Raw genomic sequence first — 21676 nt, 5'->3', positions numbered from 1 at the left:
GATTTGGCATTGTTTTCATTATTCTAAAAGTCCTTTCTCATCAGAAATTAATTTTGAAGGGAGTCAAACACTTCTGGGACTGAGGTTTAAGTTGGTATGTGATGAAGTTCAAAAGTTATATTGATGTCGTAGAGACTAAAACTGTTCTAAAACAAAGTTCACTTTAACTGGATATTTTTTCACACCAGAAAGTTTGATCAGTGTGCTAATGTATTTGCTAGTGGTGCAAAATCAGGCCCTACATTCTTATATGTTTGTTGAGGTTCCCTGAAAATTTTATCCTTGGACATTTGTTTGCCTCGGACTAAGTTTGGACATTCCCTTAAGAATTTTTTTTTTGTCTTTCTGCTTACTGCCTGGAATAAAATTGAAATTTTGTTCCAGTAAGGGAGGGCAGAAATAGTGAGTTTAATGTTTGTTATATGCCAAAATATATTACCAAAGCACAGAACTAAATGGTACTCAGCTAGGACAATCTGCATATCCCAAAGATTTATTTAATGGAACATAAAGGCTGAGCACATTAACTGTACTTGAGCAAGTACTGTGGGAAATGCTGTTTTCAGTTCCTGAGAAAATTAAGAAAGACTGGAATTTGTTCCTTTGAGGAAATTACAAGTGAGTTTCCTATATAGATGTTTCCTCCAGGCTTTAAAACTATGTACCTTGAACACAAACAGTTTGTATGGAACCAGGTCCCTTTTCCACCCAAGTCTAGACATTTCTTAGGACCAGGGGCTTTATGTCATGCTGCCCCTATATTTAAGGTCTTGAGTTATTTAAGTGTTATTTTTAATAAATTCCACTTGATATTATGTATGATATGGACAAGAACTGACTGGTGCTTCTGCTGAAATTCAGTTTGTCAGGAAATGCCCAATTAAGACAAAGATGAGCCCTTCAGTAACAATGCCTTGTTTTCAGTAAATAAGATGTCAAGGTCATGATAGCATCCAGTTTTTCTTTCTACTTTTTGACCTGATTCATGTTGACAACAACAAAACAATAATTTTAAAATTGTCATAAAATGGGAAATATGGATGCTTGCCCAATTGTAATGAACAAATTTCTCTGTTGTCATTGCCAAAATTAACAACTTTCTTAATTAGGAAAACTATTGTATCATTTGCTGTTGGGAGTATCTAGCATCATATCTCTACAGAAACAGGGAGAAAGAAATTTCCCTCTCCAGTGGGTTTAGTGATATAAGTGAGGTGACTGCAACAGTATTGAGCATGACTACTATAACCAATACGAAAGTCTTTTGTCTTTATCAAAGCTCACATTTCAGAGAGAGATCTAGCTCCACCTTACCACCAGTTAAGCTTTTTGTCACAATTACACTGTTGCAGGACTTCATACTTCTGGTACTGAGCCACTTCTCTTGTAATTTCAAATCTAAATTTATAATGCATAATTTTTTTTTTCTTGTTCCAAGATAGTTTTAAAATTGTTCCTTTTCCCACCCTTGTGTTTACCCACTCCACTGTATTCACAAGAAAGCAACCTCTCCTATAAAACAGTATTTCTGTTCCTTCAGTTACCCCTAATAATCCATTTCTTCATTGTTCCTCTTCATCTTTCTTGAACAAAGTTCTCCAGAATTGAACACAGCACTCAAACTGAGGTTTTCACAGATGTTTTGACAATGACTTTGATACTTCTCTAACTTTTTGCAAATTCCCAATGCACCACTGTACATTTGTCTTTTTAGTAGCTGTTTTGCATTGACAGCACGTAGTCCTCTTGTACTGGACAAATATTGCTAGGTCTTTCTCAACAACATTTCTAACTGCTAAGCTCCTAGTTGCTACCAGATGTTATTATTACTGGTTTTTTAGGTTATTTGGTTTCATCCCATCTCTGCAGGTCCTCAAGGTCCTCTTATTCTTTAATGTGATATCATGCTGTATTTGTGATGACTCTACTTTGGATAATGGGGATTCCTTTTAAGCATAAACCTAGTATTTGTCCAAATGGAGAAACGAAACTGACACCTTTAAACAAGATAAATCCCCAAACAAACAAAATAAAACCCCAAACTGTTGTCAGTAGAAATTCATTTGTAATTCTTGCTAGTTTAATGTTTAACTTTTCACATGTACCTGTTGCTGTCCCTCTGCAAGCCAACTTCTTACCTGCCTTACAGTTCCTGCAAAGATGCTTAACCCTAAGATGAGACAGAAAAGATACAGATAAAATAAATCTGGTAGACAATGCATTAAAGTATCAGGCTAGTTTAGCATATCTACCTTGGGTAAACTTAAATTGCTTTTTATACCTTTTTCTCTTTGTTTCCGTCTCTTTCAGGTCCAAAGCCAAATCAAAATAGTGAATCTGCTTAGGCTGAGAAGCACATTGATGCAACTATGTTACTTTCAGAAACTAAAGAAATTCCTCCAAACAGTGCTGTACTGTACTTTGCCATGCAGATGCAGTGGTCTATTCAGAACTTAAGGCTCTTTACGACTGCAGAGAGTACATAAATGTTTAGGCACTTCAAAGGAGAAAATGGTGGCAGTTAGGCACCTAAGCAAAAAACAGAGAGCCAAAAAGCTTTACTTGGCTGATGGATAACCCTGGAATTATGTAAGTAACTCAAGTTAAACAACAGTTCGATAACATGCCAGAAGAGTTTTTGAAGCTGCACCTATAATTCAGGACACGCCACTCCCAAGGGAGGGCTGTTGGCATTGCAACACAAAGGCTAATGGAGCCTTGTATCCGTTCTCTGGTAGAATGAACCAGAATTTCTTTTCTGTTCCCTTTCCCTTCCTTATATTTTTAACAGAAAATTTTCCTGGGTAGCATAATGCCATCATTTGCCTTCATTTCAAAGTATGTCTTACAAGGAGCTTTTGTTTATTTGGAGGGGTAGGCTATGGCTGATGTGAGTTTTCCTTCACTGTACACGTTACGTTGCTAAGTGACATTTGGCAATGAATATTGCATGTTGCTCCTGTTTCTCTGAGCCAGCAGCATTTTGTTGCTATGTTCCAGATGTCAGTGTAGTGAGATGTCATCCCTATAAGGATCAGCACTTGAACTGGAGGAGAATGAATGATTGGCAATATCTTCAACAGCTTTATTGGTATCAAAACTGATATATTATTAGTTATGAAACTCATTTTATTGGCAGCTTCTAGACAGAATTTCTCAAAGCTTGAAGGTTTTTAGATGTTTTGAATAATGGGACCAACATAAATCTACGTTTAAAGACATATTTTTTCTGAAATAAACAAAAAGGGAAACTTCTCTGTCCTTTTTTTTAAACTTCCTCTTTTCTGTATGAAAAAATAGGTTAGAAATTCATAAAAGACATGCACACACTGCAACAGAAAAAAGGTATTGAAGACGGTTTATATTTCATAACCATGCTCTGAAAATAACTATGTGGGTAGATATTTTGGTCTCTCAGAAATTTTATATATGATAACTATCTCATACTGTGAATTTGGCTCCTTATCCAGATGCAAAATATTCAATTTTTCCAACTCTTAAGCAGCTTGGGGCATGTATTATATCTTGTGCAATGAACATCTCTTTAAATATATTCAAAAACGTGCCTAGAGCTCTGGGACCCAATGACTATGCTGTGATTTTTAAAATGCTTTTGTGCCAATATCATGACATAAGCAGTAAATCAAATAGATGTACTTCTCCAAGATCAATCTTTGTTTGTGTTATAGCTATGGAGCTACCAGAGACCCTGAATAAAGACAAGCACGTAGAAGGGTTACCCAAAAGCAGACCAAGTCATCAAAGCGTTACTCAGAGTCTTAACTGAGTCCTTAGTCCCTATCCTCATACAGGAAGGAAAAAGAATTTCAAAAAGTGCCATCCTACACTTGGGTAGGTCACTTCATCCTCCTGACTACGTACTGGTAATCCAGAGTCTCCTTGCTCTTCAAGTCTGCATAAACATTGTCCTTTCACCCCTTCACAGGAGATGAAGCTTCCCTCAGGCTTTCTCATGCCGTACTCCCAATGCATATATTCCAATATTTGCTGTTCTGTGTCATCCACAGGTGTGTCATAGGTGGCAAAACTTTTGCTGAACTTTAGGTTCAATGCAAGAGTCAGGACACTCAGACAAGTCTCAGTGACGTTTTCAGGACTGTGGAGTCTAAAATGTATGCTTAGCTTGGCACCTGGAGAGCAGGCCTTGGGAATTTCATCTTACTGGTTGTGGTCATGAAGTTGAGTATACGAATATGTCACTTTTGCCAGACCAGGGTCCCTTAGCTGTAAACTAGCTGAGAATACATAACTGGGCGGAAACACTTACATGTGAAATGCCTTGGGGAGCCTTCTTTTCCTTGTATAGCCTCTAGATCTGTAACAGATGACAAACATATCCATATCTCTTTGATCACTACAAAAATAAATGTGTTTGTCTAAAATCTATTACAGGGCAATAAAAGAATATTTTAAATGTACTCAATCCAAAATCTTATCAGGCGGGAAAGTGGAATGAACCATTTACTTCATGCTCTTTTTCTATAAAAAGTCTTGTTTGTGGAGAGAAACTGTGCTTAAGAGAGCAAAAAGGTACATAAATTGCCCAATTTAGCAGCCCCGGTCAGATTAGGGATACAGTAACAAATTCTTATGCTCCTGATTCAGAAAGAGAGATAAAATGTTCTGTTTTCCTGGAAAAGCAACAACATAATTAAGTGAAGAGAATACAAATCAATGGTTTAATAAGAGAAAGGGAAGAAAAGGGATTTCTGAAACTGTGCAACTCTGCTTGCAGACCAAAATACTTCTTTTTAAACAAATGTGGGTAAGGGATTGACATTGTGTGGCTCACTGTAGGGAGCACATCGTAATTTGTACAGGCGTTACAATGCAAAGGGCCAGGCTGTGTAGAGTTGTTGCTTGACCTACTATTAGGTGACTGCACAAAGCTTACTTTCACCCCAGTGAAAGTTGCTGGTCAATGTCTACTTGTTCTTATGCACAGATGTGTGTAGAGTGTCTCATGAAAAGCCTGATTTCTTTTCTCCAATTGCAGAGATTCTCACCTTCTGCTAAGGACTTAACCTGTTTAGTTACTGGCATCAACCAAAAGATGAGTTAATACTGAAAGCTGACCATTCCAAAGAAAATCTGGAGTAACTTCTTTCCCCATTACAGGCAAGATTGGTCCCTACTTCACGCAATGGGAGAATGACCTTTGTTTCCTTTGATTTTTCTGTTTCTGGGGCAATTTTCTTTTGCTATTCTGTCAAAATTTCTACTTTCCAACTCCATAATTGCTAGCCACAGGACAAATAAAGAGCAGGTCTTGGCCAACCTCTTTAAAAGATCTTGTTCTGCTGTATGGATTACCTTTACACAGCAGTGAAGCAAACAATTAAATATGTGTAAATGCTTGTAGGCAATGAACAAAGTGGAAACATTAGCCTATAATTGCATTGGGTTGCTGATTTCTCTCCACATTTTGCTATTTTTACAAAGAAAATGTTTTGATCCAAATCCTGACCCTGCTGTAGAGTGACTCCTGGGACTGTGGAGTTAATACAGTTCTAAGTATACTGTGGGGATCGGATGGGATAAGCAAACTATGGATGTCCTATGGAGAAACAGCGTATCTTGTATATCTCAAGGCTTAGCTCTATCAAGGCCTCAGAGAGGAAATGGTAGTCAATAACTGTCTTTTGAAAATAGCCTCAGGGTAGACTAAAGTGACCTACACATACACAAAACTTACTTTATTCAGGCTTTGCACCCACCTAGAAATCACACAAGTGACCAAGTAACTTTGCATCAATGTTTAAGAACTGTGGTAAACTAAACTCTGGCTAACGTGTTTTCTAGGTATGAGAGCTAATATACCATAGTATATTTGAATTTTATTAATGTTATTTAAATAACCACTGGAAGAAAGCAGTTATAGCTTATAACTGCTATAAATATTGTTGCATTGTAAACAAATGCCCTGTTCCTAAATAGAGATGTAAATCAAGCGAGGCCCATATGAGTCAATGCAATAATAATACCTCCACCAAACTTTAGATGGTCATTATTTTTAGAATTCAAGTTTTCCATCCCTTGAGAACCTTATTCCTACATCCTAAATCAAAATCACCAAACACATCCCAGCAGTTTATTCTTTAAATATACCCTTCATTCCTTCAATACTGACAAAAAGAACATTGCTTCAAAGCTGAGCCAAAAACCAAAACAGTACATATTCCAAAAGTGAAGTGAGGGAAATAGATTCTTGTTCAGGAATTTGTCCAAGTAGAATTGAGTGCAGTACAGCTGCAACATAATAAAAAGCAATGCTGGAATCCATGGCTAACCTTTCCTCTGCGCTGCAGACAACGCCAGAGCTCTTAACTCTTCAGAGACTCCTTGGGAGATGTAGCACAATGGTCAACTGGCCATTAAATCCTAGAATACTATGTATGTGGATATGTAAATCCTACGTAAAGCAGCTCTACAAGAATTCCAGATAAGATCCATAGACTGAATAAGCTGCAATAACTCAAATAAATTCAAAGATAAGGGAGACGGTCAAAGAGAGATGTAGACATCAATTTTGTTTCAGTTTACAATTCTGAAAGGTAACTGTTTGGCATGTTTGGCTATAGCATATGTCACCACATGGAAATAAGATAGCCATTCTCACTGTGGGTCTTCATAATTTATTCCTCGTTTGGTGAAAATTTCCTTGAATCATTTTAGCATGTAATAGTGGTTATGTTCCAAGGCTTTTTGGAGGAGTAAAAGAGCAAAGGAGGAAAGCAAAAGGATTTGAGGTAGAACGGCATGTTGGGTTGTTTGTTCTATCCTTTGATTGTGCCTATTTAGTTAAGGCATCAGATGCTTTGGTTTGCTTTTCTGTAGCATGCAATTATTGTGGGAAAGCTACGTCAAATAAGTGAATGTTTTCCTTTGATCAAAAACGTGATGAAATATGTGGCCATTCTGATGTGTTCTGGGGCTAAGCTCCCCAGCACAGCTGCTGATCAAACTCTCATGAGTCCCACAGATAATTCAGATCCCTGGTACAAGGTTGTCTTAAGGAAAACCCATTGGTTCAATTGGGTGAAATGGTCTTAGAATTCACTTTGTCTGAGGGCCTGTCATATCCTTAATTTCATTTAGAATATATTTGCTGGCACCTGTAACAACCTTCAGCTGCAATTTCAAGGTCCTGTTTTTGGCAGGGTTTGGGGGTTTTTGTGAATATTTACCACGAAGACTCTTGAATGAAAGAACTTCATCATCAGGACTATATGATAGAAACTATGTATTTAAACAATATGCACTGAAGAAAGGGAAGTGAGAGATGTTTTACTACATGTATTTACTACTCAGGTATTCAACATAGATCTGTCATAGACAAGATAGTGTCGAAACACATAGAACACTTTCAAGTCTAGTATATACATATACATAGTCTTCAAATTTCAGTCGCTGGTATTCAGCAGTCTTTAACTGGAAATTAGTGGAATTTTTGGGGAATAGCTTTTAGAAATTGGCCATGGAAATGAAGGAATATGGAAAAAATCTAAAAATGGAATGAATATGGAAAAAAGACTGGAGTTTGTGTAGCTCTGTTCATTATAAAGACAAGGCAAGAGCAAACTTTGATTTGTCATCTGCTATAGAATAGAAGTGTGAAGGTAAGCCAAAGGGATTCCAGGCTTCCTGGGAATTTGAACAGATTTCTTTTGGAACTGGCATTTGTTTCTTATTCTTGAAGTGGGTTTTGGTGCAGAACTCAAACCACCCAGTTACAGGGATGTAACTCTGGCGTGCAGTGACCTTACAGCTTTGTGATTCAGAAATGTCCTTGAGTGTTGTACCTCCTACTGGTTAGACTGTAGATTGTCTGCTCCACAGTAGCAGCTGGGAGCCATTGCTACATGACTGCAAAGACAAAATAAATAGTTCTTAGACTAATAATGGAAGAAATACTTGAGGATGAAAATGATTGAAATACATGATGCTCTACTTTAGCACAAAGGGAAGAAGCGTCCCATGTCTGCCCATTGCAATGAATGCATATCAGGTATATCTCTATTGTTGTTGCTATTGTTATTACTATTATTAATTTTACAAATATGCTTCAGAGGGATCAAAGTGACATTATGCTTGATATAGTACAAATTAATAACAAAGAAGGCCATCCTTGTCCAAAAGAATCTGTAAACTGGGACACAGGGTTCAGTAACACATGGACAAATAGACTAAGGTGCCTGTCAGGTGCAACAAAGTCATGGATCTAGCTGAAGGCAAAGTTATGCCTGAGTGCCCTGTAATTGCAAGACCAAGAGTTCAGATGATGTGAAGATCTCTACAAACAGAACTCTGGTTCATGAACTTTGTTCTTCCCTAATCAGGACAGCACTTAGTCCTGAGCTTAAGGTTAACGCAATATAGAACATATTCTGAAGTGGATGGTACGCCTGTGTGCTGACTTGAATTGGGAAACTCTTCTAAGGGCAGACTGCGGTTCCAACCTGAAGGCAGAACAGGGACAACAGTAACAAGCAATAAATATACTGAAGGCATACTGTTTCTCTTTCTGTCAAGTGGCTCTAACTGTCAAGTTTTACCTCTGATTTTCCTGTGGCCTTGAGCAATATCAAAGACTTGTTAGTAACCAACAGGTCAAGATTTCTGTCATACATGATTTGATGATAGATCAGAGTTAGATACTAATATAGGTATGGCAGGCAAAGAAAGAAAGAAAGGAAGAAAAACCAGAACCTTCTTTCTATTCAACCATGCTATTCCAAACCCTATCTTGCTGTAGTACTTTGAAAGCTGGTTTAAATTAGCTATAACTATTTATGCAGCTACAGTATACAAAATCGTTAACTTATTTAACACTTTCTGTAAAAGGTGCTGCATCATTTCTCACTTCTCTTAAGAACACTTGAAACTGATTAAACATTTCCCTTGAGAAGCTACTTTATTTTATTTTGTATTTTAATTTATTTCACTGCATGATTAATGTGTAATCAACTTGGTTTGATTTTTGAAACTGTATTTTAAAACCAAATGTGAAGTAATAACTTGCGGATGGCTTGCAAAATAGTAAAAATGTGTTCCATTAAGAAAAAATAAGTATTGTGCAAATTTCATCCACCACAGAATTAACCACTCTTAGGTAAGCCTTCTGAAAGTAAGTATGATCAAAGCATCCCAAAGGTCAAGTGTTGTGGGATGATGGTAAAGCTTTAGGGCCTACAAAGTCAAGAGAACGTGAATGACTGCATAGGCACAAACAATCATCTTATCTTACATAATTGCCTCTTAAAAATTTTGACTGCAGATTTAATGTAGTTGTGCTCTCCAAATTTTTGAACTTTTGGCAAATGAATCTCCTCCAAGAATGCATGCTTCTTGCTTTGTTTTTATTAAAAATATATGTAAATCTCATTCAATTTAAAATTATGCAACAAAATGTCATCACATTTCTCACGGCCCTTGTCCTCATTGGGGCTGTGCACAGGCAGCGTCTAAAGTTAAAATCTCTTTTGAGTTAAAAATAGTGTTTATTTCTTATGTTGAAAAAAAACACAACCAACTTTTGACTCTAACTTTTGTACAGAGCTGATCCTCGCCAGAGATCTTGGCAAGTGCATCTCTTCCAAGAATACATGCTCAGTGCCATTGGTCCATTAGGCTTGCTAGAAGTGAGCAAATACCGTACCACTGAGTCAATGGGCCGACAGAACATTTCAAACTGCTCCAAAGAGATAATTGACCAGCTGAAAGTGTAAGGTAACACTAGAACTGAGATCACTGAGTAATATGATCTCATTCTGAATGTGGGTGTTTTATTTGTTTGCTTTTTGGGGGTGGGTTGGAATCTGTATAAGCCAAGATTTGATTACCAAGGACTAGAGTGGGGAGAGGGAGTAGGAAGAGAGGCCCAAAAGAGTATGTTTAAATCAAGATTAGCCGAGATCAGCCATTTTATATGACTTTCCTGTAGAGAAATCAGGAGGTTGGAAGTAGAAGAGGGGGGATAGAAAAAGGTCAGGTCCCCCAGTATTATGTTTAAAACATTTTCATTTTCTCCCACAGTATTTGGGAAGCAGAGTGAGGGCAAAGTCTTCACTGCCTTTATTTAGGTTCTCCCTGGCTTCAAAGATTGGCAAGTTCTTACTGTATTTTTACAAAGCAGACTGCTTTTCAGGCAGGTTTTCTCAAGTTCTTGCTTTATGAGTTTTGGAGAAAGATTCTGGCCAGAAAGATTCTGTTCAGAAGAAAAAGTGTTTGCAGTCTTTGGAGGCTGTTAATTCCTGGAAAAAACTTCTGGCAAACTCCAGCTCACCAAAATTTCACAGAAAATGTTTGTTAGAATTTGACCAGTTTAAATGAGTTTCTTGTGTTGGTGTCTTTACCTAGTGGAAGTTCGAATCGTGCTTGGTTTTACACACAAAGTCAAGCAATGCTGCCAACATATACAGCCCTCTTCTCTCCGAAATATTTTATTTATTTACTCTGGAGTCTGAAGACAGCTTGGAGACATGTCTCTTGCCAGTGGTATTTGCAGTGGTATTCACAGAGTTGTCCTCTAATTTTTAGAGTCAGTTTGTACTTATTTCTTAGACTCATGTAGAGATGCAATTTTGAGAGTAATAACTCTCCTAACCATGTCTGAGGTTGCCACCATTGTTCTGCATGGTCATTGACCTGGCCATCAGCCTCCAACATTAGAAGGTTTACTAGACTGCCATGTAAAACCGCCTTATACCTAGAAAGTAAAGAGGACATGAATACTCTGAAATCTTTATTTAAAAATATTGATCAAGAATCTACTGTTTCACATGTCATAAGTTATTGTAAGGAAGGATGATAGGAAGGGGTATTTTGGAACAGCAAATCGCCATGACTGCTGCAGAAGCAAGTTGGACATACCATCTTTTCCAGGACTGTAACAGGTTCCATCATGAAACTAAATAGCGCTTGGACATGGGTTGTGATCTTTTGCTTCCTACTACTGACATCTGAAAGCTCTGATCATTAGCACCTTCTTGCATATCCCAGCTGAAATGTTGTCACAACTGGCTTATACTCATCTTTCCTTGTGTTGAAATAGCCTAAAATATCTTCTTCCCATGATCACTGACAGAGAGGTATTAGATCCATCCCTCAGCCTCCATCTTACTATGATAAACTTACCAGTCTCATTCTTCCCATAGAGTAGGCTCTCCAGTACTCTAATCAACCTATTAGCCCTTTTCTGTGTTTCTTCCACTTTGAATGGGATTTTCAGAACTTCAGTATTTTCCAGCAGTGACAGATTTATTTTCTGCTCTTGAAAATGAAACCATTGGTGAATTATATCTTGCAACAATGAACCCCATAGTTATTCATTTAGGATGTGAGGAAAGAGCCTTCCAATTTGCCCCAGTCTGTGTGCAACATGTAACACAGTGCTCTTGGATGTAATGGCAAGGCAAATGAATCATAAACAGAAACAAGAAATGGCATTCAAATCTGGCAATTTGGCATGACCATTCTGTAGCTAAGGTCCCACCCTCAAGTTCAGACCAGATCTCTATAGTTCGAAAAAGAATATTCATCTGCAAAAGGATGGCACAGATGGTTTTGTGTGCATTTTTGTGCATGCAGTGTAATATATGTCATATTCTGAAAAGCTTTCTTTAAGATGTAGTTTGATCATAAGTGGAACTGGAACCACATTAATTTCTGGTGGGAATTTGTGAAAATTAGTGGAAATGCAAAAAATTAGTTATTCTCCAAATATTATGTAATAATTTAAATAATAAACTACAGTCAGCTTTTAATTTATATGAAATACATAAGTATCATGGCAAACAGCTTCAAATAAGCCTCATATTCAAAAAAAGGCTTGCCAATTTATAACAGCTGAGGATCTGTCCCTTTCCTGCTCAAACACATAATACTTTTAAAAACTTATAATCCACAAGACAACAGCTCCATACCAGGAAAATGAACTATCCACCAAAACGGAAAATAAGAAAGAAAGAAAGAAGGAAAGAAAAACAAATCTGCTTTACAAGAAGAAAACGAGACATTCCTAAAGCATTTCAGGATGACCACACACCAAGCGAAAAAAAAGACGGTTCAAAATGCCTGCCCCACACAAAGGATAACTCCGCTTGGCAGAATACAAGACTATCTCCTTTTACTAAGAACTACTCACCAATCAGTTAAAACCACTTTAACTACTTTAAGTATTTTTCCACCTTTCACAGAGTACATCAAAAGTTCAACACATACTACAAGCCAAGTAGAATATCCAGCAAGCTATATATATCCACACATGTACAAACACAAACACATATAGCATCAGGTATTCCATTTAGAAAAATAAAATCCAGACATTGACAACAGCTATATGACAATGTCCATCCCATCATTCATTAAATTCCTCACTTTTTAAAAGTTTCAGGTAGAAAGCTATGAAATATTTGCTTTTCCAGTCTCACATTGCCAGCCACATACATATACATGCACAAAAAAAGCTTCAGTTAGTCTCAGAATCACCAAAATTAACTACTGTGCAATGGTGACTGCTTTGTTATTGTTTCTGTTTCTCATGGAGATTCTAGTTATAATCAGAATGTAGTGAATACAGATGGAATAAAAAAGGTGAAAGGATCTGAGAAAATTTACACTCCTTGTCTAGGGTAAGCAAACGTATACAACAAAGAAGGATCAGGAAAATCTGAGACTTCAGTATCATCACTTTAAACTGTCTAACAATCCTTCCCAAAGGAAAGGGGGGTTTAGAGAGGGATTTGAAGCAAAGCAATGAGACAGCTTTACAGATATTTTCCAGGAAGTTCCCTCCAAATCTGGCCATCAAAAACACAAGGATCTTTGTCTGGGAAGTTAACAGGGGTAGTGGGAGCTTATGCTATGTGGCAAATGGAAGTAGGCGTAAAGAGCTTTGACTCTGAAAGCAGTCAGTGCTCTTATTTGATGAAATAAAGAAGGATGCAGCAGAAGACTATCAAGGCAGAGATACATGAAGAGATACATGAAATATCCCTAACTATGAAGTAGGGATATTGTCTTCCTGCTGTTTCCTGAAAGGCAAGAATGCCTTTATAGGGGTTGAGAAAAGGATACTATATAATTTCAGTGTCAGAAAAAAAGAATAGTCTGAGGAAAAGACAGACTTCTTAGTGGGTCGTGTAGCAATAGGACAAGGGGTAATGGTTTTAAACTAAAAGAGGGTAGATTCAGACTAGATATGAGGAAAAAAAAATTTATTATGCAGGTAGTGGAACACTGGCACAGGTTGCCCAGAGACATGGTAGATGTTCCATCATTGGAAACATTCAAGGTCAGGTTGGACGGGGCTCTGAGCAACCTGATCTAGTTGAAGATGTCCCTGCTCATTGCAGGGGGGTTGGACTACATGGCCTTTAAAGGTCCTTTCCAACCCAAACAGTTCTATGATTCTATGATAAGAATTTCAGCAACCTGCATGGCTAGGAAGCACTATATGTTGGAGATGATATGTTTGTTAAATTTAGACATTGCTTGGATGTGAGGATTTAGGTCATAATCAGATTAGCATCTTCAACCACACTAAAGTCCACAGTTATTGAGAAGAACATAGTGAGAAGTTCTGTGGTGGAAAAAATTGTGATTTGGCTAAACTAAGTTTGAATGGTTAGTAAGTCATTCACAAAGGTGTCAGACTAAAAGTTTATTTAGGACAAAAGGAGACAGGAGAGAAATACATTCGTAGATCTGTGAATCATAAGCAAAGAGATGACAAGGGAATTTTTGGTTGTAGGTACGATTACACAAAGTTAGAAGCCTTCAATTTCGTTACCAAGAGCTGGAGGATCCTCCAGAGGATGTGTTAAAGAAATGACTAGAGAAGCAGCTGAGGAGAGCCAGACCTGAGGAATCCCAGAGAGATTTCAAGGAGAGCAGAAGCAGAGAGGCCAAGAGAAGTTACGGTTATAGCAGTGAGTCTGAGATCTGGCAAAGCAGATGCCATTAGATGTTGTGGAAAGAATGGTTTCATTTAAGGGCAGAGGAGGGAAGCCAGATTGGAAGAGCTCTAGGAAGAAAAAGTGTAAACAGCACATTCAGAAAGCTTCGAGATGAAAGAGCGACTGCAGATGGGCCAGTAGCTAGAGATGCAAGGAGTCAAAAGTGTTTTATTTATGATGTGAGAGACTTAACATATGGTATAGCAAGCAGAACAAACTAGAAACAGTGAAAACAACAAATGAGAGGAGATCAAGAGGTTAAGGACAGGAATAAGAGAGGGGTATGGACACACAGGAGATGAAGAGCTAAGAAAAGAAAGGGTAAGAGGAGGCAAGCAGAAAAAAGGAATTGAAAAGAACACATGAAGCATGTCTGTGTCTGTGATCAGGGAGAAGGAGATAACTGCAGAACAGGAAAAGGGCCTCAAGGCAACAGGAAGAAGAAGGTCATGTCACATGTTAGAAAGAAAGAAAGAAAGAAAGAAAGAAAGGAAGGAAGGAAGGAAGGAAGGAAGGAAGAAAGAAAGAAAGAAAGAAAGAAAGAAAGAAAGAAAGAAAGAAAAAGAAAGAAACAAGAAAGAAAGAAAGAAGGAAGGAAGGAAGGAAGGAAAGAAAAAGAACGAACTTGCTAAGACCTGTCAAGAGAAAAGGGGGAGAATTTAAGCAGGGACTTAGAGGTGGTGAGGAGATGGGTAAAGCTGCGGGATTAGGGTACAATTAAATTTGAGGCAGTGCAGCTGTGCAACTAGACTGACGGCAGAACTGAAAGCATAGAGAGTTGAGCGGTAATGAGGTGAGTGTAATATGCTTTTTTAGATGCAGTAAAAATGGTCTTCACACTCCTTAATTTCAAACCTCTCCTCCTAGAGCTAGAAAGGCCCATATTGGAAGGGGCATCCTTCAGGACAGAATGGATGCTTCATGATAGTTTCAGAACAGAATTATAAACCTTGTTAAAAGGCAATGCTATATGAGAATAAGCAGATTTATAGTAGTCATTAAATCACAGAAAAGCCTGAAATTAGCACATATATTTTTATGACATGCATATTTTAGTCATGGAGTTATTTTGTGTAAGCTTAGTCTGAATGAAAGCAATAGACACATTTCCAGTAAAATATTTCCAGTTGAATACAGTGATATTTCCCCATATGTAAGACCCAGCCCTCTCTTTCCATAGCACAGTGTTCCTTAGGTCTGAGAGTCCTACGGTGCACACGTGCAGCAGCTGCAAGGCTAATGCAAATCACAGAAGGCAGAGACCACGACCATAAAGCGAGATACAGACACCATTAGCCATGTTGGCTGCATTATGAACCAGATCAGGAAACCAATCCAGGCTAAAACTAACCCAGCAGAAGGTTTATTTTTAAACTGATTCATTTCCCAATCATCTTCACTGACTAGCAGCACGAAGGCTTGCACTTGCAGAGGAAACGGGATGCATGGGATGGTGGCAGAAGGGAAAAAAGGGGATAGTCTTCTTTTAGGGTAGTCTTGGCTTTTTTTATCTTTCCCTGAGGACAAAACTACCTTGCAGAGAGGGGCAGAATAACTAACTGATTCTAGTCCAGTCTTAAATGAGTAAAATTATGTTGTACGTAAATCTTCCAACTTCTCCAAGCTATACTGGGATCTCATCGTGTGACATCTTAGACTTATTCCCTGCATCAGAGGAGACAGTTTATGCCTGGCACAAGTTAAAGTGAACCCAAGCTTCTTAAATAGCCAGCTTATACTCATAGTGAGCCAAATATTTTTTTTAAATTGTCCTTCATTTCCTTAGCTTGCTTACAGTGTTCTTTCTCATGTGTCCTCAAATAATTCCTCTCCTTCCTCAATGTTCTGCCCACCCCTTCCAAACTTTAGATTGCAGCCATGCCCCCATGCTCTTAGTCTTGTCTAAGTGCCAGTACTGTTTCTCTCCACTGAAATGGTGACCTTATAACACAAAGGGACTCAGGAGCATACACAGTTTTATCTAGCTTGCTGTACATAAGCTCCTCTATATCCCATCTCATCTATCATTTCTTCTTTCCAAGTATCTGCTCCCTGCTGAATTATCTGAATTTATAAGCTATTGGTTAGCTCTTGTTTTATAGGGAAAGTAGGAATCAAAAATGATCGTTTAACTCATGCCTTCCAGCAAGCTTGGGGTCAAAAGTTGCTCAAACTCCCTGCCAGTGAGAACAGGCAGTGGGAACTGTTAGCACGCACACAGTCTGCACCGCTGGAGAGCATCAGCTGAAATGTGCTCTGATAGAGACTCCTTTGGAGGAGTGCTGAATCTGCTAATGCAGCAAATTCTGTGCAGTGTGACCTGCAGAAATACTGTTTTGAATTTGAAACCATCCTAGAGGCAGGGTGCAATTTGAAGAGGGGGGAAAGAACAGCCCTGCAGTATCCAGGATGAGTGGTCTGAATGGTTTGAACAAGGGCTCAAATCGGCTCTCACACTTCCTAGATGTATCTAGATTGAATGTTTCTCCTTTTATTTTCCTCCTTCAACCAACACTGAATTGTTTACATGAACACTAATGGCTGCAGAGGAGACACTGTGAGAAAGACTTGTTTTGTAATTCAGTGGACAAAGGTACTTACCCAGACCTCCTAGGTCCAAGATCTAACCATTTTTCTGGTGGGCCTTCTTGGATAGCACCTTTCCTCTAAATCATTTTCTCAGAAAACAAAAATGGGACGACGTCATTTTTTTCTCTGAGTTCAGACAAAAATAAATGTTGGAACCGCTAATTCTTTCACAAAAAAGGGACTAATTGTGTTTTAGCAAGCCCAGCCTGGAGCCCTCAGTTGGGAACCTTGTTTGAAAATGCTAAGCTGTGAAATTGTGTCTGTTTCATGAATGAGACAAAGTCTGCCCAACAGGTAAGCTCTGTAGACAATGTCAATTATTGCCAATCTGGTTTTTTTCTAGCTTGTTTAATAAAGCTTTAAAAATGAGATAATTTTGCACTTTCAGTAATTTAAAGTCAATAATCTTAACTTTCATATGAAAAATGGCTTAGATTCTTCATGCTTCTTACAGATCTCGTTTCCCTTTTCAGCTTGCAGCTCCAAAACGCCCAACGACTTCTCTGTGCCTTCCCATATATGTTCACAAGAGAGGTGTAACACTTTGCAGACTGTGGAAAGCAGACATATAGGTCTGGATGACCCTTTTCTTAAAAAAGACTACAGGGAAATGGCCTTCTGGTTCATGAAATTAATGAACAGGCAGAATGATTTGTGAAAAACAACTGTTTTATAGGACCACCACCTGCAGTATGGGCTGGATCCCACGATGTGGAAGAAATCCAGAACATCGTTTCAGATTAATTTCTTGACATTTCAACCTCATCCTGCACCCCATCCACCAACGCAGAACATATTCAAGGGTAACAAAGATACTTCTGGCGACACACTGCAGCCATGGGAAATTGGAACGCAAGTCATGCCATATCTACTGACAGCTCATAAAGTACTCCACAGCAGTGCAAAAGATGTATTTTCTATGCCTGAAGATCATGTAGCTTGGTCTGGATTTTACTAAATAGTACTGAACTTTTGGCTGTTTATTCCTAACTCTGTGATGTAAGCTGGCCTCCCTGGAAGCCAGACTCCAAGTGCGGCAACCATTCTGTACACATAGACTGCATGGAAAGAGTTACCTAGTAATAAAAAACATATGATGCTCTGAGATCAGTTCCCCTTTCTCCCTCCCCAGGTGTTCCTTCGTGGTTGTGATTTGTGCATAAGCCTATAGAAAATGCTGTATATATGAGCCAAGATATACAAAGACTTTCAGGTTTCCAATCCCTATTTAAGCATCTAACTTTGGGTTCCTAAAAAAGGATGGAGGACCTAAATACCTTTGTAGGTCTGGCCTGCAGGATCAAATTTGAATGTTGGGAGGGGAAGGGAATTAGGTTTCATATCGCTGCTCACTGGCCAACAAGCACCCTGAACTTTCAGCCCAAATGGTTTCTGGAATCACTTGGCGTTCAGCTAGCTCTGGCTTTATTACACAGACGCATTCATTTGTTTCATGTATAATTAACATCTTAACACTCACAAAACTGACCATTAATTTTGCATCCACTGTATTTCAGAACTTCTCATATCCCAAGACACTCTTTAAAATATTTCACCCAACAACCCTATCACAGAATTCTTTTTCTTAAACTTTCTCTTATGGTCTACATTTTTTCTTTTGCAAAACAAAACAAACACAGGCGCAAGATCTTTAACTGGTCGTGGACTTTGGCCTTATTCCATTGACAACAGTGTAGTTACACTGTTATGCACCACTTTAGGATTAAAACCATTCAACACACAATTACACTTTCTTTTCTAAGTGGGTTGCTGCATCAGAAACTGATCTGAGAATTAAGACTATTTGCAATATCTTGAAAATTCTGTCCCGAAGTCCTTACTCAGATCTTCATTTCCATTGGAGCTTTATGAAACTATTTTTCACATTTTTTCTTTTGATACCAACACACCCACTGACACTTGCAATTCCTTCTCCCTTCACATCACAAACAACTTTTGCAAGAGTGCTATTCAATCCTCCAATACGTGTAGTATCATTCATCTTAACAAAGATGTCATATAGACCCAGTAGCTCCTATCAGAACTGCCTCCTTATTTTGTTAGCAAGCAACGTATAGTTATTTTTTCAGCTCTGTGTATACCTAGTTTATTTCCTTACTTTGCTTATGGAAAAGTCACATGGGCAACATCCAGCACTTCCTAAAATCACAGTATATCATCTCATCTACTTTTTCCTCAATCACTGGAACAGTTCTGTCAGCAAAGGAAAGAGGACTGGCTTTCCGACATTCTTTTCTTATCCGTCCGTGCAAGGCATTTTGGTTTGGTTTTTTCCCCTTATCTTATGGGTGACAGAACCCATACGTCAGATGTGGAACTCCTTGCTGCAGGATTGTGTCCATGCTAAAAGCCTACAGGCATCCAAGAGGAAACCAGACACCATAATGAGAGAGAAATCCACTGAAGGCTACTAAACACAAAGGAATACCTGAGCCACAGATTGCTGAAGATTGGAAAAGTATGCTGGAAAACTATTATTGTATATATAATCTCTATTTTTATTCTCTTCCTGAGGTACCCATTATCAGCCATTGCAGGGGAAAAGATAGAGAGCTCAACAGACCTTTGGTCTAAGTCTGACAAGACCAGTCCTGTCATATGTATTGGTTATTTAATAATATGTCCTAATATTTTCGGGGAGGTAAATTTAAGCTAAGCAGCCAGTAAGATGGACAATGCCTTTGCCCTTTTCCAGCTTCTCAGAATTCTCAGAATAATCCCTGTTCTTTCACTTTTGCCAGAGTTTTGAATACTTTGAGATCAAGTTTATTGGTCTCTGCTGATTTGAACACACATATCACATGTATTTTCCTTAGCCTGATCTTTATTTTGGTCTGTTTTCTTATCCTGTCATCAAAATTTCCTTTATCATCTTCTTTTAATTTACTTATTTATTCTTGATACCTTTTTTGTCCTCCATTTTAAAATTCATATTTCACCTTAGTTATTGCTCCTTTTATTTCTACAGATTTATACCATTTTCTACATTCATCCTTATTCATATTTTTTACTTCTACTTTACAACCAATTCCTTTCTGACTGTCTGGTCCTCAAAGTGCTCTTAATGCATTCAGTTTTGTCTCTCCATGTATTTCTTAGCTCAGTTTTGGAAATTATTTCCTATTTTATTTTTCTTTGAAACCACGGAACAATTTTTACTGCCTTTTAGATTAACTGGAGTTTTTCTCATTGATTTCAGAGAGCAGGAGGAGAGATTTGTCCTTTGTCCTTACCCATGTATGTAGGATGTGCACACACCCACAGAACCTGAGCTCACTCTGGGGGAAGAGCAGACCTTCGTGTCCAGGGATCATGGCTGGCACACAGCCTTGGCTAACCCAGACTACCACAGCGGCTGCCAGAACCATCTACCTGCCAACATCTCAAAAGATTTTTGTTCACACGCTGCCTTACAGCAGCCTTAGGTTTCAGCAGTGTTGTACTAGGTCACCAGCAAATAGCTGGGTCCTATGTTTATTTTAAAAACTTTCTTCTCTAGACCACCATATTGCAGTACAAAACGTACCTGACAGATACAACAGTTAATCAGAAAGGTGAAAAGAAGTCCCAAATGAATTTAAAATAGAATTTTATAACATAATAGTTTGAGTGTCAGCAGATGTTGACCATAATGTGGCTACATAAAAGTTTATAACACACAATTGTTCGTAAGTACTTTGGAAGATAACTGTATTCCTTTTTACCAGTTCAATGGCATATTATGAAAGGATTAGTGTCTGCAAAGGTTACATAAAAGATGCACTCTTATCAATTCCATGTACTGTACTCGTATGTATGTATAAGAGAAGCAAGATACTTCAAAGAAGAAGTGATTTAGATTCCAATCCTAACAACAATTAAACATGAGAGTACTGCCTCTAAAATGCTTGGCACATCAAGGCCATAATGAAAAAAAAATCAAATTCATTCTTGAGACACCTATAGAACTTAGAAAAAAATCTAATACAGAATTTTATTAAGTTGCCATATTTTACTGCCTGCATTTTTTTCCCTTGCAAAGTAACTAGATGCCCATGAAAAACCAAAAAAAAAGATACACTAAGGAAAGGATATTTTTTTAATTATTAGTTATTCATACTATGGTAGTGCTTTAGTAGCCCCTCTGTTCAGTGATCCGTACCTCATCGTGTTTGGCACTACACAAACAGAGAAGCACAAGACAGCCCCAGCCCCAGAAAATTCCCATCTTGGAAGCATTGTTTCTCTATGACTTCTTACACTCTAGTGCAATGACATGCATAGAAATACCAGCTGTCTTAGAAAGATATATCAACTGGTCCGATCTTCAGCAAGGTAAAGTCATGGAAAAGATTTATTAAGTTTTGCCTCCTAGAACAGGAGGTCCTGAACTCTGTCACAACAGAAGTGTTTTAGAGATTGCCCTGCAACAACTGCTGAGAGAGTCAAAATTCCTGCAATTGTGATTAAAAAGGACAGTAGCTTCCTACTAACTATAGCAGCTTTTTGCCTCACTTGCGGTCATTGACCACACGAAAAACTGGCTAAAGAAAGGGTGAGAGCCACTTTCCTCACTTAAAAAGCATCTAAAAGAGCGAACTCAAGACTAGGCAAATCTTCTAGGCTGCCCTTCTAGCTGATGGAGGAGGTGGGAAGCTCCGTGTGGTGGATGGACCAAAGCAAGGAGCTTCTCCCTCCTGTGTGTGAGTGAAAGGAGCCTGGGCAAAGGGCTCTCCCGGGCTGCCCCAGGCTGGGGGCTGAGCAGCACTGAGGAGTCCGGGTGCTCCCGATGCCTGCCCGGAACAAATCCAGTGTTTAGCCAAGATTTGCTATGCTATTTTCAAGGCAGGAACCCAAGCCAAAGGTTTGAATCAGACATGTTCAATGTTCTGTGTTTCTAATTAAAGCTTGCAGTTTTTATGTTTTGTTTCCAGTGTTTATTTTTAGCCAGATGATGGCCCTTTTTATTATTAGAGAAGATAATGTTGATTAATATTTTTTAAATTCTGAGAACAAACACAAAAGAAGGTTTCAGTGGAGCTTTGTGTTCTCGGTGAGCGTGGGAGACTGTCAGGGCATGCCGCTCTTCTCCACAAATAATTTTCAGT

Source organism: Buteo buteo, chromosome 6, assembly GCF_964188355.1.
Source record: "Buteo buteo chromosome 6, bButBut1.hap1.1, whole genome shotgun sequence".
Taxonomy (NCBI): Eukaryota; Metazoa; Chordata; class Aves; order Accipitriformes; family Accipitridae; genus Buteo; species Buteo buteo.
This window is presented reverse-complemented; position numbering follows the sequence as displayed.